This window comes from Tamandua tetradactyla, chromosome 6 (genome assembly GCF_023851605.1).
Source record: "Tamandua tetradactyla isolate mTamTet1 chromosome 6, mTamTet1.pri, whole genome shotgun sequence".
Lineage (NCBI taxonomy): Eukaryota > Metazoa > Chordata > Mammalia > Pilosa > Myrmecophagidae > Tamandua > Tamandua tetradactyla.
The window spans coordinates 147,800,624-147,824,083 of NC_135332.1; the positions used below are offsets into that span (position 1 = coordinate 147,800,624).

The following is a 23,460-nucleotide window of genomic DNA, read 5'->3' on the forward strand; positions in this document are numbered from 1 at the left end:
AGCTATAATTTCTCCTTTTTAACCACACTCAAATATATAATTCAGTGGCATTAATTACATTTTTAATGTTGTGCTACCAACACCACCATCCATGACCTAAACTTTTCCATCACCCCAAACAGAAACTCTGCATTTTGTTTGTTTTTTAAATGTGGTTTATAAAAAGAGAACAACAACAACAACAAAACAAATGTGGTTGATAATGATTTACATCAAACTTATTTTTTGTTCAGACTGCTTTATTTGCAATGACCATTCCCAAAGTGATAATAAAGTAATCCCTTTAATTCTTCAGTTGCATGGCAAAATAGGGCACAAACTCATTTTAGAATAAATTACATATTTGGAAAAATGTTATTGAGCACCTACTATGGAGGATTTATAAATCTTGAAGAAACCATGAGATTATATTCTTCTTTCTTCCTCCCTCCCTTCCTTCCTTCCTTGTTCCCTTCCCTACTCCCTGCCTGCCCCCTCCATCTCTCTTTCCCTCCCTCCCTGTTTTTTCTCCCTCTCTCTTTCCACAAATATTTATTGTGCACCAGTTATATGCCAGGCTTTTTCCTGGTACTAGAAATACAGGGTGAAGCAGTGAGGCAAGATCTTTGTTTTGGGGGGGCTTGAATTCTTATAGGAAGAGGCAGGTACCAAACTTATGCAGTTAGGTAGCAGCACACGCTTTGAAGAGCCATAAGCAGGGCAATGTGGAGAGAGGCCCAGGAGGGCTGCTTAAGTGAGTGGTCTGGCAAGCCTCTCTGTGGAGGAGACATTAGAGCTGATACCCGAGTGACCAGAAGGAGCCTGCCATGCAAAGATCGGGGCAAAGGGCAGGATGAGTGCAGAGGCTCTGAGTGCCTCATGGGCCATGGCAAGGAACTGGGATTTTTATTTTTTGAAGATTCCTCTGGCTCCTGTGTGGAGAAGTGGGTGGATTTGGGATACATTTTTGAGGTTGAGCCCTCAGAACTTGATTTTATGGCCTAAAATTGGGGCAGAAGAGCAGGTGAGGAAAGGAAATCAAAGATGGTTTCTAGGTTTTTGGTTGGAGTAATTAGATAGTTGATGATGTCATTCACTGAGAAAGCAAAGATAGGGGGAAGGAAAGTTTGGGGAGAGAAAATCAAGACTTCTGTTTTGGCCACAAAGTGTGAGATGTTTATTAGACATCAACATGGGGATGTTGAGTAGGCCATTGAAAATTCAGGCCTGGAGCTCAGATGGGAGGGGCTGGTCAGACCTGGTGATATATATCTGAGTCATTGGCAATACATGATATTTAAATTCATGGGACTGCATGAGATCACCTAGGGAGACAGTGTGTAGAGAGACGCCTCTCCCTCTCATTTTATGGATGAGGGAACTATGCTCAGAAAAGCTAAGCGTCCTACAATTTCCTAGCCAATCAACAGCAGAAGCAGGATTAAAACCCCAATTTAATTCCTAGAGAGGTGGCTGTTTTAGTCTGTAAAAGCTGCCAGAATGCAATGTACCAGAAATGGAATGGCTTTTAAAAGAAGAATTTATTAATTTGCAAGTTTACAGTTTTAAAGCCATGAAAGTGTCCAAACTAAGGTAAGACTATAAAAATGTCTAAACTAAGGCATACAGGAGAAGATACCTTGGCTCAAGAAAGCCGATGAACTTCAGTGTTTCTCTGTCAGCTGGAAAGGCTCATGGTGACATCTACTAGCTTTCTCTCCAGGCTTCTTCAACAGCCTGCCTGGGGACGTTTTCTTTCTTTGTCTCCTGGGCTCTGTCAGTTCTGTTGGCTTTTTCTGAAAATGATTCCCTCTTAAATGGCTCCAGTAAGAAACCCCACCTTGAATGGGTGGAGACACAGTTCCATGGAAAACATCTGATCAAAAGTTGCCACCCACAATTGGGTGGGTCACATCTCCATGGAAATGATAAAAAAAGATCCCACCCAGCAATATTGAATGAGAATGAAAGAAGTGGCTGCCCCTACAAGATTGGATCAGGATTAAAACTTGACTTTTCTGGGGTACATAATGGCTTCAAACTGGCAGTGACCAAGGAGGGGTTCCCAGGGTGTAGGACTTTCAGTGTTAAAATCATGAAACTCACAAGCAAACCAGGACAAGTTGATCACCCTATTGAGGTGGTCATTTTCTCTTCTGGTGATGGCTGCTGAGATAGGAGTGATTACAGTCAGTAAATTTGTTTATTCTTGTCTCCAAAGGAAGACTGTCTTCATTCTGTTCAATTTTTTGCTTTCTGTGTCAATGAAATATGTTCACTTTGAAGGAGATGTAGCCTTTCCTATTATGGGGTGGTAATTATATGTTTTCCTGCTCCTCCTGCAATAATCAGAGCAGGAAAGACAATGAGATGGTACCACATGTGTAAACCCTGGAGACAATGTTGAAATCTAAAGCTAGTGGCAGAGGCGCTGGAGAGAACAAAGTGCCCCAAACAGAGCTCAGCATCTGCCCTCAATTCAGCTACTCCTCTTGATCAGCTATTCCTTCTGACTCACCCGACAGCTTTTATTACTGTTACAACCGTTCTTTCACATCCTTTTGACTCCATCTCTCCCTGCTTGCTACTACTCCAACTTCTTAGCTCTGTAAATTTGTTGTCATTGTGCCTTTCATCTGGCACAGTGAATGGCTCCACCGTCGACTAAACTCAAAACAGAAATTCCAGTCACCTTTTACGCTCCCTCTCCTTCTATCATTAAATCCTGTCCCAAATGTCTCTTATATCTCTCTTTTTCTTTCCCTTCTCACAACCACCCCCTTAGTCCAGACCACTAAATCTCCAGGATTTCTGAAGAAGCCCCCCCACCTCCCACTTTGCCCCCTAATCCAGGCTCTATGCTGCTGAAAAATTATCCTTCTAAAATGCAAGCCTGATCTTGTCACTTGCTGCCCTTAAGATTTAGACTTAAACAAGATGTGTTTACTAAATGCTTCAAAATCTGGCTCCTTCCATCACCTTTAGTCAAGTTATATATTCAGAACAAAAGGTCTTTTTGGAACTTCTCATTGGGACAATTGGAGCTTACCTTATATCTGGGATTGCTTCATTTCTGGCAATGATTCAATGAATGAATGTAAAGGGTTTTTTCTCAGCCGCAATCCCCAACTTCAGTTTCTATCCCTCCAGTTCAGCCTACCTAGGTTATATCCCACAGTTTAGCTATATAAGCCTAGCCATACTAGTTTAGGAAAAGGGCATAAGGAATTAATATTTATTTAATGCTCAGTAAGTGCCAAGGAATGTATACACTTGATTTCATTGCCAGAGCTATTGTGGGATATCACTATTAACTACATATTATAGATGAGGAAACCTAGATTAAGAGCAGTTGCATAACTTATGTGGGGTCATGCAGTTAGAAGATCTGAGCTTGTTTTCAAACCCAGGTCTGTGATATCAACTGGCTATAGTAACAACCTGCCATACAACCATCAGACAGTTACCTGAGGGCCTGTGGGTATACTGCACAGGTGTCTGTTCTAGGAACCTGTGCTATTGATGCGGAGCTACGGGAATTTGCTTCCTGCCAGAAGACTTAGATAGCAAAGGAACCAGGGATATTTGGCCCATATTGCAAATCATTCATCCAGGAAATGTGGTAAGATATTTCAGGTGACACCTCACACTAAAAGAAATTTAAGTGATTCAGGATAGTGATTTAGGTTTCTTTTGAAACCTAAACTCCAAGTGCCCTTCCTGCAATCCTGCCTTTGAAAACTCCACCTCTTTTCAAACCCTATGCAGAGGGCTGAAGAAGAAATCCAAGCCTGTTCCTGATCCAAGTTTTTATCACCTAACTTCGGCTTCCACCCAACCTTTCATTAGCACAGTGGAATGCAGGGAAACCATAAGCATAGGATGAAATTTCACGTACCATCAAGAGGAACACAATGCTGTGTTTGTGAAATAATTTGGAAAGATATTTTTTTTTTTGAAGCCAAGAGATCTCAAGACTTTGTGCAAAAAATTATGAACATAGCTTCCTGGACATAAAATGTAATATTCCTAAACAAATGCTTTTGTGTTTTGTCTTGTTTTTTGTTTTTTAACCATTAAATTAAAGATATGCTTTCATTGGGAGCAGGGTTTTTTCTGAGTTTATATAGAAAAATGTTGATGACTGTGTTTAGTTATTGCAGCCAGTACTAAGACCAACCCATAAACTTTGGGGTGCATGAAATGTAACTCAGATTTTGTTTTCTTAGTTATATCTCAATTTCTACTTTAATCTTCATTCTTCCATGTGAAAGAAACTTAATCTCAGTGTATTCAGAACTCCTACCTTTTTCAAATTACACCCTCATACCAGGAATGTCAAACGCAGGGGATAAGGGTGTGTGTGAGAGAGCTTTCGGACATGTGTCATTATCCTCATTGACTTCGGAAGTGCCCGTCAAGGGGTCTAGACTTTGTAGTCTCACTCCAGTCTGCACAGTGGTTTTCCTGCATTCTCTCAGGGACACAGGGAACACTGTGTGGCTTCCAAGTCACACTGGGCACAGTCAAGTGACTCTGTGCTGCTAAGACCGTATCTACTTCTGGGCAGTTTGGGGGCCCAGGTAGCTGTTCTACTGCTCTCTGCCGTGTTGGGCTGGAGCAGTTAGAGCATGCTGCCATCACTGCTTTCCCTCCTTTCCAGGGCTCGCTTGGGAAGGATTTCATCTTGGAATTCCCTCTACCCTTCTCCTTCTCAAGGCTTTTTAAAAGTCCAAAGCCAGAAGATGCTATGTGGCCATAGGGGAGGGGGGAGGTCAGCTCAAGGAGTAGCAGAAAATACTGGGGGAAAAGCCCAAGAAATCTTTCAAAAATGTTACCCCCACTACATTGCTTTTATTCAATGTTTTGCATGTAGAAAAATCGTCAGTGTTATCAAATTGTTTTTCTTTTTAAATGCGTTTTGTATGTTTCATTAAAGCGATGGGCAACTAGAAAAGGAAAATGTACTAAACTGATAAAACAAAAGCACCCTAGCCCTTGTCCTCCCCTTCTTCATTCCTAGCCAACTCATTTGACTTCTTTTAGTTGTTTGTTCTTCTATCGCCTCAATATTTTTAAATAACAAGCTTATATGCCCATTTCTTGATGTATCGGTTTTACATATTATCATCAACTTCATGGTATAGTAGTAAGGCTTTAGCTCCCTTACGTAACCTCCACCTTCACTACCGCTCCATCCATCCTCCTAGTAGTTACATTATAATTGTCAAAAAGAATAATGTTTATATTATTGTGACTATATATTCATTACAGAATCAGATGGTCTACTGTGGCTATTTATTCTACTTTGTACAATTTTTTGTTTTTCTTGGAGTTAATGACTGCCTCTTTTTTAGTTTCCCCCACCAAAACAAAACAAAGAAACAGTATTTTATCTCAGTTAAAGAGAATTCTATATAAAATAGTTTATAGCCCAAATCATTTAACTTTTCTGATCTAGCATATTTCTGATGGTTACAAATACTAATTTTCTCTCTGGAAAATCAAGATGGTACTTTGAGTCACTGGGATGTTTATGTGGAGATGTTGGGGTGGGCACTTTACCATGTGAGAACACAGACCTCATCAGGGGAAGAGGCACCCTTTCTTCACACTCTAAAACAAGATAAAGGGTTATAATTTGGTTTACACACCTAGATATCAGTCCTTTTCTGCCCCAGGATCTGGCATGATGTCCTTCAAGAAAAGGGACAAATGTAGCCCAGGTACCTAATCTCATGACAGATCCCATTTACATGATCTGAAGGTGATTACCAGGTCCTGCCTGCTCCAGACACCCTCATCAGTCTGCTGTCCCCACACTTTCCCCTTCCTCCTGGAAAACTTTATTTCATCAGAGTTACTTCTTTGGTTTAGAAGGCAAAAGTTGGAAGACACTGCCATTGTCCTACATGGAAAAAAAAAGCCTTGGGGGCCCTTTCTGTTCTTTTTGGCACCTGCAGACGGAAGGGCAATCAAAGGAACTGGCATGTTTGCAAAGCCTTCTCTATTGGGGAAGAGTTTTCTGTATCTCCTATCTCTTACTTGCAGCGATTCTTCCTCATTGCCCTCATTGCTCACCAGCTCCATGCAACAGAGCTGTCTCACCCTATGGATCTTTGATGACGCATATCCTGGCATCTTTGGAAGAAACTGAAAAAGAAAAGTAATATGTGAGAAACTTTGTCTTTCTGTCTCTGAGGATTCATGCATGGCATAATGCCTTTTTTTTTTTTTTTTTTTTTTACAACCAGCCTTTAACTCTATGTTAAAGTTTTTAATTAAATTCTAATTAAAAACTGAGGCGTACTTTGCCTTTTACAAAGAATGGGGGTTGAAACAAAGCACTGAAGATGTTTTCTGTTTCAGTGCTTTGTTGGAAAGCAATTTCTGCCTTGTCCCAGTTTTAAGATGCATTTGCCAGTTGTTCTTCGGAATTAAGCTGCTAAGCCACACTCGGCCCTGGCAGGGGCCTCGGGCTTATACAAGGGGCTGAAAATTCTTATTCTCCTGCCAAGTTCTCCTACTGAGGCAAGCTGGGAGAAAACCATTTGCGTCTTTGTGCTCAGTTTCCTACTCTGGATTAAAATAGGGGATAATAATACTGATTACATTTCTAGCAGCAGCAAATGAAACAGGAAATAAAACTCTTTTGATATGTTAAGTGTCAAAATAATTTAATGTCATAATTAAAGGGATTGTCATACATTTATTCATGTGTAAATATTGGACTTATAATAATCTGTCATTCTCCAACCTTGACATTTAATATTAAGCTTTAGTATGGAGCAGAGATTTTCAGCCCTGGCTGAACATTAGAATAATCTGGGGGGCTTTAAAAAAAATGCTTAAGTTAGACCCAGTTTCAGGTATTCTGACTTAATTGGTTCTGGGTGACAGCCAAGACACAGTATTTTCAAATGCTCCCTAGTTGATTCTAATGTGAAGCCTGTGTTGCAACCACCGATTGGGTGAATTACTTAATTTAATTTTAAGCCTAAATTTCCTCCTTTGCCAAAAAGCAGGATGGATGGTGTTTAGTGGGTTTGTAACTAATGTATGTAAAATATCACACAGAATAGCTATGCTATTAATTTAAGTGCTCTCCCTTCCCTTTAAAATTTTTTTAACAGATTTACATGATACTCCTTTCTGTAAAGATAGGCAAACCCTCCAGACCTTTGGTTTTAAATGGAAATGAAGACAAATTTGGTGTTGATCAGGGTGTTTAGTAAGGAAGATAGGACCTAATTCAATTTGCCCTGCAATGGATAGTTATATAAGTGTTGCAAATGGTGCTCCATCATCACAGCTTTCAGAACATCGTGACCTGGTACTTTTCTTTATCATGCCTTGTGGCACCATATTATAAGATCTATATTTTAAATATCTAGCAAATTCTTTCTGAGGTGTCTTTAAATATCATAAATCACTTGGATATTCTGCTCTGTGTACTTTCTATTTTCTTGCTCACGAATGGTGACTATCAGTGGGAAATGTACAATTGTAAAGAAAATACCGAACTTTGCCAGTAGAATGAGATAAGAACTTTCATTCTTTTATTTTGGCAAAAGATAAGGAACCCAAGACACTCCACCTTTTCCTCCTAAACTACTGTTTTGTCCCCCTGACTAGAAATAGCCCTGGGAGTGCTCTCTAAATGACACGAAAGCTGTTTAGGCAGGTGCTGCCACCCATGCTCTCAGTAACCAACCAAAGGCCTGAGAGTGAGACTGTGACTCACTCCATGATGTGCCTCTGAGGGCTCCCTGGACAGGTTGAGGGCGATAAGAACAAGGAGTTAAAAAGGGCTGAGTGGTGAAGAAGATCAGGTATAGGGAAAGAAGAGGAAAGAAAGAAAATGTTCAGATGCTTGGGAAAAGCCCAGCCGACAACTTTTGTAATAACCTTGTAGAAACTTTGTTGGAAATCAGCTGAGCTGAGAGTCAAGCAGTTTGGCAATTTGGGGTCAGAAATTTACCCTCTTGGCTCTAAGGAATGGGGAGTTGACCAAGTGCAGAGAATGTCTCATTGTTGTATCGCTTTCCTTCCTCCCTTTTTAAGGATATAGAGATTAGGTATTACAATGGAAAAAAAAATCTTGGTTTATTTAGTTCCAGACTGCCTCTTGGCAGAGTAATGCTCAACTCATAAGACATAAATCCCCAACTCACATATTTTTTAAAGAACATGGGTTTAAACTATTCTTATAAAAGTTATGCATGTCCGAACATAAATTTTAAGTCATGTAGTGGTTAAGAGAGTGGACTCTGAAGTTGGACATGTGTTTATTCAAATCCCAGTTCCTCAATTACTAGCTTTGCGGCCCTGAGCAAGTCAATCTTACTAAGCCTAGGTTTCCTGACCTCTGCAATCAAAATAATAATAGCACCTGCCTCAAAGGTGTGGTGAGGGGATTAAGGGAAGGATGCATTCTAAATGTATTCATCGTGCTGGACATAAAGCAACAGCTCTAAGTGAGCTGTTGATATTGAAAATGTGTGTTTGTATGGGGAGTATATTTAGAATTGATGGCATATGGTCTGCAGAGCAGGTACGTGGCACAAAGTGGAAGCTGCTAAGCATTAGCCATTGTCATCAGTGTCCTCACCCTCCTCGTCATGCTAAGCTGACTTTCTTTACCTACAATGATGTTTCGTTCCAAGTTAATTTTGTGATAGCTCTTTCTTTTCTCTACATTTCCTGATGAATTTATCACAATGTTTCCTGAAATGATTTTTAAAAGTTTAATCAGCCCCATGTGACCATGAGACAATATTGGATTCATGGTAAATATTCAACATGTATTTGTTCATTGATACTTCATAAATGCTATCTCTGTCTACTCTTACTGTATTTTGTGACCTGGAAGTCAGAACACATCGTTATATCCATGGTCTGACAATGGGACAGAACTTGTACAATTGAGATGATTTCTCCAAATCATCTTGACCACCTTCTATAATATAGGGAATTTACTGGACTTGACTGAGCATTGTGATTAAAATTGCTTCCTAATACAATTCTGGTTTAGGAACCCCATAGCAACCCCATACCTTCCATGCAAAGATGAGATGGGTATCCTATCGGGGAGAGTTCCACTAGATTTCTTGCTGGCACAATAGGAAGCCAGTCTTCCTCCTGCCTGTTTGGTTTCTACCATGTCTGCTCTCAAATACCAAGGCTCTGGGGATGCTGTTTGGGAGCAGACGCGCTAGAAGGTGGCATCAAAAGTCTGATTTTCTGCTTCTGTCAAAAGCCCCACTGAGAAGTGATATTTACTGATGATTGACTAAAAAAAAATTTCATTTGTTCACTTTTCTACATACTCTAAATGTTAGACTTGAATCAGATTGAATCCAAGGCTCCATATGAATATTAATAACTAATGTTTATTGAGCACTAACTAGTGCCCGGCACTATGTAAGAATTCTGCATTCACTCTCATTTAAACCTCAACATAACTCTTTGAGGAAGAGTTTGTCATTATCTTCCTAGCCCTGACACTGGGTCTTGGCTACCCAAAAGCAATTTACCTCCCTCTTCTCCTTCCCCATGACCTCAATGCCGATGTGAGACTGAGGGTGCAACACCCATTTTGCATGAAGGCAGAAGCCTCTAATGCTAAGGCCACCAAAGGCTATGTTGGCCCTGGATGATCCAAGCCCGGACTTGATAGTATACCAGAAAATTAAACCCCTAAATTACCCTGGTAGATTTTCTGATCCTTTAGCCTAACACATTTCTAAATGATGTACTTAATTTAGGAAATGAGGAAACTAGAGCTCAGTGTGACTGGATAACTTTTCCAAAGTCATACCTGACCAGTAGGTGCTAGAGACAGGACTTCTACTTGAATTTACCCACACACGTGCTCTTACCAGCTTAGATGGCTGCCCTGGCCTCTCCTTATTGTATTTCCACCACTTTACCACGGCTCATCCTTTCCAAACTATGTGTCACCGAATTTAGAGATTAGAAAGGTTTCTGTGGTAAAATAACATCTAGAAACACTACATGGGTTTTCCTCCTTTTTGGAGAGCCACAATACACATCAAAAGTTTCCATGAAATCTTACAACAAAGAAACCTGCTTGATTTTGACTAACTTGGCACTTCCCAAATTTATTTGAGCATGGGAAATTTTTTCTTTTTTTAAGTGACACAGCTTTTTTTTTTTTTTACGTATTATTATTATTTTTTATTTTATTGTATAATATAGCATATATACAAAGCAAAGTAAGAAGAAAAACAATAATTTTCAAAGCATTCTTCAACAAGTAGTTACAGGACAGATTCCAGATTTTGTTATGGGCTACCATACCATCATCTCTGATTTTTTTCCTTCTAGCTGCTCCAGAATATAGGAGCCTATATAGGAAAAAATATTTTTTATCATCACAATCGACTTTTTTTTTCTTTTGTGGAAAATAATGTGAAAAAAGCAATAAATTTCAAAGCATAGCACAACAATTAGTTGTAGAACAGATTTCAGAGTTTGGTATGCGTTATGATTCCACAATTTTAGATTTGCACTTCTAGCTGCTCTAATACTGGAGACTAAAAGAAATATCAATTTCATGATTCAGCAATCATATTCAGGTTTGTTAAACCCTACCTTCTCTTTATAACTCCACCATCACTTTTGATCTTTCTATCCCATTCTTTAGGGGTATTAGGGCTATGGCCATTCTAACTTTTTCATGTTGGAAGGGGCTGTCAATTATATGGGGCAGGGAGATGGAGCTACTTGATGTTCTGGAAAGTCGGAAACCCTCTAGGTTTCAGGACTTATCTGGTCCAGGGATCCATCTAGAGTTTATAGGTTTCTGGAAAGTTATCCTAATGCATGGAACCTTTGGAGAATCTTATATATTGCCCTAAGTATTCTTTAAGATTGGCTGGAATGGTTTTCATTGGGGTTTGGCAAGTTATGATGGGCAGCAATGTCTAACTGAAGCTTGTATAAGAGTGACCGCCAGAGTAGACCCTCGATAGACTCTCAACTCTATTTGAACTCTCTCAGCCACTGATACTTTATTAGTTAAACTCCTTTCCCCCCTTTTGGTCAGGATGGAATTGTTCATCCCATCGTGCCAGGACCAGTCTCATCCCTGGGAGTCATCTCCCACACCGCCAAGGAGACTTTCACCCCTGGATGTGACACACCTGTTAAAATCCTTTGAAATATCATTCTCTAGACCATCAGTCTGAGAGCTCACTTGCTAAATTTAAGTTATCTCCTCAACTTTGGTTTAAAGTAAAAGAAAAGGGAGCCATGTATGGTTTCTTACTCTGTGAATATTTTTGAGGATTTTGTTTACGATGTAATGCAGGACCTTCTATGAATTCCCAAATGACACATTTCTTTAGGAATATGTGGTCAGGACAAAATATATATCTCTTGAGGAAGTTGTCTGCTTCCTTTCTTCCTATAATGAAAATTATGTGACTTACTGTACCTCCCCTTTGGCTTTGACTTTTAGGAAGCTCAGAGACAAATGGGAAAGAACAATTGCTGACTTGGAATCCTGGCTTTTACATATTTGTGTTTTCTTTTACCTGGTCTCTGTTTTCCTCTTTATTTTTCCTTGCTTCTGATTCTGCATTTGAGTTATATTTTGTATTATTGTGTATGTTCTTGTAAGTGATGCTATGTTCTTTGCAGAATGGGGTGGAGTATAAACAAATTAATTAAACAAAAATCAATACTTTCCGGAAAAATGCAGGTGTCATGGCCACCATCACCACACAGTCATGCCTGTGGTTCCTGATCAAAGAATTGAGTTTTTAAAAATTGGCAATATAAAAGTTGAAATTATGGCTTATGAATATTTACTAGAAGGAGGTGAGATGTTCAAAGGGGGGATGTATTCTCAGAGATGAAACCTAAATGCCTTTTCTGAACTAACTTTTATTGGAATTGATTCTACTTCTCTAGCTTGTCAAGCTAAATCAATGTCTATTGCAAAATTAATCATAATTTCGCAGAAAAATAAGGTTGAGAGAAAGAAAGACATACCCCGTGATATATATACCTATTTCAGGAAACTTCACTTAGTTATCCATGGTTGAATAACAGTTACTTCATTAAGGAGTAGAATTTGTTATAACTGTCAATGCAGTTAAGTGACTCAAGAAATTGGTGACTTGTGCCATTCATCAAAGGGTACCCCAAGAAGCCCCAGATCAATAAGCACATCTTAATTAAAGGCCTCTTGTGGAATTCATAGGCGCCGCAAAGAAATATCAGATATGGATGTTGACTCATACAACTATTTAGGGGAGAATTTTAGGATGTTAAATAGAAGCTAGGAGAGGCAGTTCAAGATCTGTTATTTGTAGCCACTGTTTTAAAGCAACTCCTGTAGAACTGCCATCATCAAATTTATTGATAACATTTCATTTCTCTATGCTTCTTTTTGATCTTTATAACCTTTTATTCCAGGCTTTAATCTGAGGCATTCTGACTGCTTGGATGAATTAATGTGTGAGATTATAACATTTTGAACTGTTAATATTTGCATATCTCTCTATTCTTCAGGCAGTAGAAAGATGTCCTACTCAGGGTTCTCAGATAAGGGTTGTTACAATATAAATGCAAAGAAGGAAAAGGAGTCCAATTTTAGCTGTCGAGTTTCAATGTAGACCTTTGAAATTCATGACAGAGAAAATAGCTTGAGAAAGGGTTTCCAAGAACAAAAGCCAAAGCCCTTGTTGGAGTTAGTTAGGCAGCCCACCACAGAAAACTGAAAATAAAAAGGCTTGAATGATATAAAAGTTTTTCTTTCTTATAAAAGAAGTTTGGTAGGTAGTTTAGAGCTAGTCTGGTCACCAGAGACCCAGGCTCCATCTTTATTTCTGTTTCCTCCTATACCAGCTTGTAGGTACAAGATTATCTCCTGGTACAAGGGAGCTGCTAAAGTGCCGATTATTATATCCACATTCAAGGCAACAGGACTCAGGGAAAGACAGAAAGGGTCACACTAAGATCATTTCCATAGCCATCCCAGAATCCTGTTCAACATTTCTGCTAATATCTCATTTGCCAGAAGTTAGCTACATGGCCATGCTAAGCTGAATAGAGTCTGGAAGATAAAATCTTTTAGTAGAGAACACTGCTGACTTAAATGAAATCAGCACCTTACTAAAGCTGAAAGGGAGAATGGACATAGAATTGCAAATCGTAATTTTTTGCCACATCCTGAAGTATACAAGGTGTAAAGTTTACATCATAAAAATAAGCCAAGAATAATTCTTGATTATTGCAAAATCAAGTTTTCTCACCTCAGGTGAGATAAACATCTTTGTACTGGGGGACAAAGGAAGAGCCAGATAGCAAGCTAGGAGCAAATAGATGTTATGGATCAGCGAACAGGTTCCTGTGCCCTAAGATTCATCCCTGGATCCTCCAGAGAGGCAGTAGAAACCTCAGACACATTGGAAAAGCCAGAAGCAGAGAAGGTCTGTGCATTGCTCCCTGGGGAAGAGCCAGGAGGTGACACATCTCATGCATTAAAAGGAGCTCGGAAGTTGCTGAGTGTGTTGTTTGCCTCCTGTTCATCCTGTTGGTGAGAGAAGAATTCCTGCCCTAGGGTTACGGGGGTGGCTGAACTCACGACCCCTGACACTGGAGAGATGAGACCCATGGCGGTTTATTTATCCCATAAACTCAGGGCCCAGGAAGGAGGACATAGTGCCACTTAGGGCCACCAGAGGTCACATTTGGGAACAGAGTGAACAGGCAGGGGCTGTGGGAGACAGGCTTTGTTTTGTCAAGAGGGTAGAGTGCCTCCTGGTTCCTGCTAAAGGATGTGATCAGCTTGTATGAATAATTTCGTGAGCTGGCAGATAACTAAAAGCTGCTACTCAGGGATAAGCAGGAAATGCATTTGGTCTGTTTGATTAGAGAGTTGTTAGGTTAGGGGACCTTAACCATAGGAACAGAGTAGAGAGGAGAACACATTTTCAGATGTTAAGGCAACATATAGTCTTAATTTTAGGCCACTGAGAGAGTCCTGAAAATGCTTTGAGATTGAGATGACAGGGATACAGGGCCAACTACCAGAGACCAGATGGAGAACCCACACGTCCTAGAAACTTACTGTGGTGTGATGTACATCTTGGTAGATGCCAACAGGGACACATGCCTTCCTTTCCTCCGACACTGCAGCTCTGTCAAAGCTCCCGGAACTTAAACATGAACCAGAGAACTGGAGGTGGCAAAAACCCTGAATTGAGTGGGGAAAAAAAATCCTGATTTGATTGAGAAAACTCTAATTTAACAGATTTTTCTCTCAAATGGTTAGGATGCAGTTATGGTACCAAACAGAAGAGATGCTTGAGATTAAAGCAAAGTTGAGTTACAGAAAAAAAAATTTGTGCAATTGAGTGACCTGTAAAAATTCATCTGCAACATATGCTTTCTCAATCTGTCATATCTCACTTTTTAAAGTCATTCAGTTCATAGCATTTTGGGACCCTCATACTTCAATGGTATATGAAATAGTGACAAATAAGCATTTTGTTATTTCAGCCAGAGTCTTTTTGAGTGAACAGAACTTCACTGCTCCATTGCTTCAATGACAGTATATGTCATGCCTCTGACTCACAAACATCTTCTACCCACTCACCCACCCAACAAGCACCTCCACAGATGGCCTAAGATTGTGGTTTGCAAACTTTTGCTGCATATAAGGGACCAGTTTTACCTGGCTTCTCGGGACTTTTCTGGTTTTAGCAATGAAAGCCCTGTGTCCAAGGAATAATTTCAGCCTCAGGGGAGAAAAGGATGGCAGGTCACCCTGCTGTATCAGAATCATGTGGAGGGCTTGTTAAAAACACAGACTCCTGGCCTCCACCCCTAGCCCTTCGAATTGCATAGATCTGGGGTGGGGGCCCAAGATAATGCATTTACAATAAACTCCCATGGGAGGAGATATTTCTGGTCTGTGGGCCATGTTGCATTGATCTAGGAGACGGGTCAAAGTTTTCTCCCAACATTGACATAATAAAGCCATAATAATGATCCATATATTTAATAAATGGCATATTTGTGACAAAAGCCTTGATTGAGACCTCAAGTTTTTCTCCTTTCCTTTTACAGCAGTCCCCTGGGCAGGCCAGTTCTTGGGGACCGTTCTAGATGTCATCTCTGGGGGTGTTTAACCTAGAACCAAAAGTTCAGTAAGCACCTAATTTTAAATATTAAATCCCTTTCTGCTGAAACCAGCAAGTGTTCTGTTACCTGTAACTGATTCTTGACTGACAACATGGGCCACTGGTCCACAGGGCTTGAGAAATGGAGTTTGTGCACATCTCAGGGGCTAAGGGGGAAGGAAAAGCAGAGATTTCCTGTGAGTGCAAAGGTCTGTTTAGGCAAAGATGTCTCTATACCCCTCCTCTATTTTCAAAGCACTCACAACCCAGCTACGGAAAGCCACACCAATACACTCCTAAACAATTACTGTAGTCAGCAAGGAAATGACAGGACAGCTCCTCCCCATCAGAACAGGGCTGGCCCTAACTCTGTAAATAATGAAAAGCAAAATCCGTTCCTCTGACAGACTGAAAGGCATAGCCTTGCAGAAGATGGCGATCTTTCTGTGGTCTAACTGGCCTCCCCCAGTACAAGTATCTTACCCTAGAATATTACAAATGCAAACACAACTAGAAACAGTAGAATCACCTGAGCAGAGTGAACACAGCTAGAACCAAAGATTTGGGTCTTGGCATCTAAGAGTTTTTGAGCACAGTCTAGAAGGAAGGAATCCCAAAATTCTCCCACATCGCCAAAGAAAGCAACTTCTAAGTCCTCCCTTTTGGGTTTTTATTTAAGTCTTTAATAAGTTTATCATAAAAGGAGGACGGGAAAAAGAGATGGCAGAAATATTCTCAACTACAAGATTGGTTATTTAAAAAAATTTTTTTTGCATGGGCAGGCACTGGGAATTGAACCCAGGTCTCTGGCATGGTAGGTGAGAACTCTGCCTGCTGAGCCACCATGGCCCACCCAAGGGTGGTTTTTTTTAAATCAAGCACAGAAGGGGGAAATACAAACCATGAATTCTCAATGTAGACATCCCAAACTCTATCATGCCAAGTATATTCTTAAAATTGGATTATGCATAGGTAAAAAAACCAATGTTAGATATTAAAGTTACATTTCTCCTGATGAAGCAAACTGTTGCTAGGACTTAGGGAACTGGTTGGTGTCACCCCCAGCCCCATGCAACAGCAGTGGTATTGTCACACTCAGGGAAGTGCCATGCATTTTGTTAGCCAGACTCTCTTATGCCATTGGAGATGCTTATACCCTTTTCTGACTCATTTTTAAAATTCTTTTCTGACTTGCAAAATAACTGCATCTGCTGCTCTTGGTATAAACTTCCTTAGTAATCTGTGAGGTCCAGTTCTTATAGGGCCAAGGAATGAGTATACTTTTGTTTGTTTGTTCTTAAAACTTCTTATCTCAATAAAAAAATTTTGCCCATATAACTGCATACAAGGTATAAAATCATATTCATTGTTTTACTTCTGCTCTTATTATCATTGCACTTGCAATGAAATTACTGTAATAATTCTATCCATTTGTCAGAAGGTACTTTATATAAAATCACTCTGAGTTATGGGGGAGAGGGGTATGAGCAAAAAGGTGGTTGAGAATGTAATGGGTTCTTTCCACTCTTGCCTATCTCCAATCCTTCCTTAGCATAACAGCAGAGTCTTTGCAAGATGTAAACCTAATCACATCACTGACATCCTCAATGATTTCCCATCACACTCAGAATAAAAAACACACTGCTTAACATGACCTAAAATAACAGGCCTCTCATTTAGAATTTTATTTGAGGATTAATTGAGTTAATAAATATGAAACTCTTAGATCTATGTCCGGCACATAAGCAAATGCTTAGCAAATCTTAGGTATCCTTTCCCTTGCCCCCTCACCCTCTTCTGCCTCCTTGCTATTATATGAGCTGGTCTTTTCCTCTTTTTTGGGGGGGGGGGGGTACGTGGGCTGGGAATCAAACCTGTGTCTCCAGCATGGCAGGTGAGCTTTCTACCACAGAACCCCCTGTGCAGTTCCTTGCCTCATCCTTGACCTGCTACCTTCTCTCTCCTTCAATGTGCTGCCACCACGCTGTCATCACTACTTGAGCATATTAAGCTCCTCCCCATTTCAGAATCTCCCCTCAAACTGTTCCCTATGCCTTTCTTCCCATCTTTTAGGCCTATATCTCTCTTGTTCAGGGCATCTTCCTTTCTGCCTGATGTAAATTGGCCCCTCTGTTATTTTCCTACAGCACCAGATGCTTTTCTTTCAGCATCCTAATGGTAATTTGTAATTAGTGTTTATTTTACACCTTAAGTGCTTTCTTTCTCATTAGCTTTAAGCCCTCATAAGGAAGGAGAACTATTTTTGTTCTCTACTTTTACTCAGTGGATATATATCACAGTGCCTGGCACATAAAGAAACTCAAATATTGCAAAATATTTGAATATTGAAAAATAAGAAACAATGATAGGAAAAAATAAAACTTTCACTATTTACAGATATGATCCTGTATCTCAACAGCCCTGAAAAATCTACAACAAAGCTACTAGATCTAATAAATGAATTCAGCATAGTGGCAAAATACAAGATCAATGTGCGAAAATCAGTAGTGTTGAAAAAAATCAGTACTGTTTCTATACACTAGTAAGAGGCATTCTGAGGAGAAAATTAAAGAAATAACTTCAATTTTTATTGAATATTTGCTATGCAACTAGGTACTCGGCTAAATACTTGGGATGCATTAGCTCACCAATCTTTCAATTATCCCATGAGGTAGATAATTATCTCCATTTCCCATTTGCAGAAAGTGAGGCTCAAAGAGTTTGTGTCACTGTCAGATTTAGAATATGAACTGAGATCAGTATATGGCTCCAAATCATTTGCTTTTCCTCCTGCACCAAGTTGCTTTCAGTTACAATGGGTGAGGCTATGTGAAATTATGTACCATGACAAATAGTTCTGCCCCACTTGTGGCATGAAAAGTCTCCCTGAGTGAGTAAATGATTCACTTATTTTTCTGGAATTTCAAACATGAGTGAAACAGTTTTGCTGACATGTGATGAGCTTTACCCTGGGCATGTGTTTTATCTTTTATCAATCTCAGCAACATTCCAATGCTTAAGCATGCAGCATGTTTCAATTGTGTGATTTCAAAATATTGTGCAGGCATTGTTCCCCCTAAGCCTGTGTTGCTGCCAGTTCCCTTCGTGGCTCTGGATTGATTATCGATGTTAATGTGAAAGTGGTCCACCAAAATAACCAGAGGAACCCTCTTGAGTTCACTTGGGAAGAAAGCAAACAAATAAGAGGGGAGAAGGGAAAATAAGGGTGTCTGGGGTGGGGGGTGGGGAGGATCTGTTTATTCCAAAATAGCTGTTTTGAGTCTTAAAATATTTAATAGCTCGTGTTTTAACAGTGATTACCTAAGGACTAAAGGCTCTTTGGTTTCCATTCCATTTCCAAATTAGTGAGATGCGCTTGAATACCAAATTGAAAATTAAAGAGCCAAGAAAACAAATGACAAATAATAATATCTAGCATTTATTGAGTCCTTGCAATCAAGCAGGCACTGTGCTATGCCCTTTACATGAATTCACTTTTATCTTTACACAACCCTTAAGATAGGCACTATTAATTCTGTTGTTTAAAAACGGGTGAGGAAACTAAGACACAGGCTAAATAACTTGCAGTGTAGTCTTACTAAATTTATATGGCATAGGGGAAGGAGAGGAAGAACCTCTGAAAAATTTCTTCTCCATAAAAGTAATGAGAAGGTTGGAGGAAAATTGTGAAAATCAACTTTTATAGAACTCTGGAAATTAATCAAAGGCTTACAACAATCCAGGGAGCATTTATTCAAGAAAAGTAACTTAATCTCTGCAGGAACAGAAAATTTGGTGGCATTTTAACTTGATATATCCCCATCCCTCTCTCCTAAGCTCTGTGATAGTCTTGAAACAATAACCCCACAAACACGGTGAAAACCATCAGCCTAGCAGCCAGTGGAGGATGCAAAACAGGGTTGGAGTGCTCCAAATCCCCATCCTCAGAGAACTGTTATTTGACCTTCTGGGAAATTCCCTGGAAAACCCCACTCACAGGGCTTGTCCTTATTTGACCTAACTCAGCGCTCACCCCGTGTAAACAAACCTCATCCCCAGAGGCATTTGCCAATACAGTCAGCAGCAATTGTTTAACACCAAAGCTGCCTTAGATGGCAGTAACAATTAGGCAAATGACAAGTGGATAACCACCCACCCCATAAACCATCCCCCCAAAAAAAGAACGAAAAGAAGAGAAGAAAATTCTGGGGAATGACATGGCCATAGGGGACTTTGAAAAGCTTAAACATATTCCTGGGACTCTAGAATGTCTAACATTTGTATAGGGGTTGTGGGCATGGTCAGGAAAGACCTGAGAAGGCCCTAAGCTCTCATCTCTGGTTGACCTAACTAAGCCTTTAGTTAGCAAGAAGGCCTTACTTCTTGTAAGCAAGAAGTGAAGGCTAAGGCAGAGTTGTAAACTGCATGCTTGAGCATTGAAGGCATACTCCAGCATTCACCTTCAGCCCCTCAGCAAAGGCTGGGATACTTACTGGTTTCAGACATTTAAAGAAATCTCTCTCCAGTCATTAGCTGGCCAACCTTTAAGCTAATTGAGTCGAGTCTTCAGTGGCCACACTTGGCAAAGAATGCAGACTTGATAGAATTAGTCCATAGAAGTCATTAAACAAACAAAAACAACAGCAAATGCTGGGGAGGGGAGGAATCAGATTTCTAGAACTGCCATATTATATTAATTAAAATGTCCAATTTTCAACAAAAATTTAGGATATATGTAAAGAAACTAGAAAGTATGGCCCATTCAGAGGGGCAGGAGGAAGCTGCCACTAGAAACATTCCCTGAGGAAGCCCACATATTGGACTTACTAGATAAATATTTTAAAACAGCTATATTAAATATTTTCAAAGGACTAAAAAAACCTGTGTCTAAAGAACTAAAAGAAAGTATGAGGACAATGTTTCACCAAATAGAGAATATCAATAAAGAGAAATTATTTTAAAGGAAGCAAATAGGAATCCTGTAATTGAAAAGGACAATAACTTAAATAAAAATTCAACAGCAGATTTGAGATGGCAGAAGAAAGAATCAGTGAATGTTATGGTAGGTCCATGGAGATTGCACAGTCTGAAAAACAGAAATAAGAATGAAGTAAAAGAAATTGAGTTCCAAAGTTCTGTGAACATCATCAAGTGTATAGATATTCTCATAACGCAATCTCAGAAGGAGAGTGGAGAGAAAGGGGTAGAAATAATGGCTAAAATTGTCCCAAATTTGATGAAAAACATCAATCTACACAGCCAAGGAGCTCAATGAACTCCAAGGAAGATAAACTCAAGGAGAGCCACACTTAGACATATCATAATCAAACTGCTAAAAAGGCAAAGACAGAATTTTAAAGCAGTTAAGGAGAAACGACTCATTATGTGTAAGGGATCCTCAATCAGAGAACTGGCTTCTCATCAAAAACCATGGAGGTCAGAAGGCACAGCATGGGATGACATATTCAAAGTGCTGAAAGAAAAAAAACTGTTAATCAAGAGCTCTATACAAGCAAAGTTATCCTTCAAAAATGAAGGAGAAATTGAGGTATTCCAAGATTTTTTAAAAATTGAGAGAATTTGTCCCTAGTAGATCTGCTTTACAAGAAAGACTAAAGGGAGTCCTTCAGGTTGAAAAAAAAGTAAAGCAAATACCCAGGAAGAAATGAAGAGCAGGGGTGGTAAAAGCAAGTACATAGGTAAGTATAAAAGACAGTATAAGGGGTGTGAGGATAGCTCAGGGGTAGAATTCTTACCTGCCATGTGGGAGACCTGGGTTCAATTCCCGGCCCATGCACTTCCCAAACAAACAAATGAAAAACCAAGCAACAACAAAAATTTTCAACAAATGGTGCTATAATATAGGGATACTCACATGGAAAAAAAATTAAATATGACCCTTGACACACAGCATACAAAGAAAAAAAAAGTATAAATATTTTTTGGTAACTTTTTTCCTTCAATCTGACTTAAAATACAACTACATAAAGCCATAACTATATAACCATGTTTATGAGCATACAATGTATAGAGATGTAATGTGGTATTACCCTGAACTAGATTGTGATAAATTAAGATATTAACTGTAATTCTCAGAAAAATCACTATAAAAATATATAGTAAAAGAAATGACAAGCAAATTAAAATGGTACACTGGAAATGTCTATTTAACTGAAAAAAAAAGCAGTCATAGTGGAATAGAGTAACTGAAAAGACATGTAGAAAACAAATAGTCTCTTACTCTTCATCTGAGTGAATTTTCAGTCCCCAGAGAAGAGGAAAAGAATGGGAGATCATATTTTTTTGGCTTGAGACTCTATTTAGCTTGGAGGGGAAGGAAAACTGACACATTCCTGTCTGGGCCTTATTACCAGGCAATTCTGTGCCCTTATAATGAGTTTTAACCTTTCGAAAATTTTCCTTATAATTTGCTAAGTGAAACTAATATTAATTGGCATCCACGCATCACTGGAGTTTTGTTACGATTTATGAGATACTAAGTCTGAGTCAGCCAAGCTGGAGAGGGCAGTGCGGGGGCCAGGTGGAGAGAGGAGGAATGGGAAAGGAGAGGAGGGCAACCACTTTCTCTTCTTCATCTATAAATTAATGCTTACCTGGCCCATATTATAGTGTTGTATGAGGATCAGAGGATGTTGTGTCTGTGCAAGTGCTTTGTATCCTTAGTGCACCATAGAAATAAGAGGGATCGTTACTGTTCTAGTTTGCTGGCTGCCAGAATGCAATATACCAGAAATGCAATGGCTTTTAAAAGGGGGAATCTAATAAGTTGCTAGTTTACAGTTCTAAGGCCAAGAAAATGTCCCAATTAAAACAAGTGTATAGAAATGTCCAATCAAAGGCATCTAGGGAAAGATAACTTGATTCAAGAAGGCCAATGAAGTTCAGGGTTTCTCAAGTGAGAAGGCACATGGTGAACACAGTCACGGTTTCTCTCTCAGCTGGAAGGGCACATGGCAAACACGGCGTCATCTGATAGCTCTCTCTCCTGGCTTCCTGTTTCATGAAGCTCCCTGGGAGGCGTTTTCCTTCTTCATCTCCAAAGGTCGCTGGCTGGTGGGCTCTCTGCTTCATGGTGCTGCAGCATTCTCTGCTCTCTCCGAATCTCTCTCATTCTCGAAAATGTTTCCTCTTTTACAGGACTCCAGAAACTAATTCAACCCACCCAAATGCATGGAGACATGTCATCACCTAATCCAGTTTAACAACCACTCTTGATTGAGTCATATCTCCAGGGGGATGATCTAATTGCAGTTTCAAGCATACAGTACTGAATAGGGATTAGGATTAAAACATGGCTTTTCTAGGGTACATACATCCTTTCAAACTGGCACAATTACTGCTTAAATAGCCAGAGATGTGGTTCACTAAAAGTGGTCTGAGTTTGTGTTCAGTTCTCATGTGTAGGCTCATGCCCAAATTTTGCATTGAGAATTTTATCTTTGAAAGGCTGGTGCATTACAACTATAAAGTAATAGCGCTATCATTATCTGGCTTAAATTATTCCACTACTGTGACTAAATGACAAGTCAACAAAAATCTACACTATATAGTACAACCTTCTCAATACATTGACAGAATTTGAAATTTCTCACAGAACAAATGAGACTAGGCTATGAAAGCACTTTGTTAACTGGAAAATGCCAATTATTATTATCAATTGAGCCAAGTAAATTTTATTCATTTCAACATTTTAAGTTCGTGTTGAAAAATATCACCTATTTCCAAGCCAGTCCCATGACAGTATTTATTGGTGCCATCTGCTGGAAGTTCCTGAAAAATTGATGAGGTTGAGATGAATAAAATAACAAACGGCATAGCACATGGTACTTAAAGTTAATGTATCCCTCAGGCATTAAAATTAATGTAGGTAAAGTTCCTGGCATGCATTTCTCATATTAAAATTTGCTATGTAAAATGTTTCGATGCTGAATAAATGAATGTGTTTCATGAATTTTAGTATACACTTATCCAATTTGTTTTGAGCTCCTGCTGTTCACCAGACCCTGTGCTAAAAATCAGGGATGCTGGAGACATAGGTAACTGTACCACTCACAAATTCACAAAGAAACAAATGTAATGCATTGGGGGTAAGCCAAGCCTCCATTTGGAAACTGAAGAGGGGAACTCCCAAATCCAGAAAGTAGTGGTTTTCACAAAATACTGGAATCTATCATCCTCGCAGGGGTGGAGAAGAGAGGAGAATTACTGGAGCAAAATTGAGTTTGAGGAAGTGAAGGTGGGTGGAGGTAATAATAAAGGAAACCAACCTTCCTCTAATCTTCTAATACTTCACATCTCTACG

The 23,460-nt window shown here is 39.5% G+C and overlaps 1 long non-coding RNA gene across 1 annotated transcript in view; it reads right to left on the reverse strand.

Moving 5' to 3' along the window:
* Positions 1–1,555: 1,555 nt before the first annotated feature.
* The window catches only part of LOC143688931 (uncharacterized), a 46,528-nt gene continuing 24,623 nt past the window's right edge, over positions 1,556–23,460 (reverse strand). Inside the window, exons 2-5 of the long non-coding RNA XR_013178385.1 lie at positions 15,226–15,304; positions 14,084–14,209; positions 6,025–6,132; positions 1,556–2,318 (exon numbers count right to left, since the gene is read on the reverse strand). This is a non-coding gene — a long non-coding RNA (uncharacterized LOC143688931). The remainder of the gene's footprint in view (positions 2,319–6,024; positions 6,133–14,083; positions 14,210–15,225; positions 15,305–23,460) is intronic.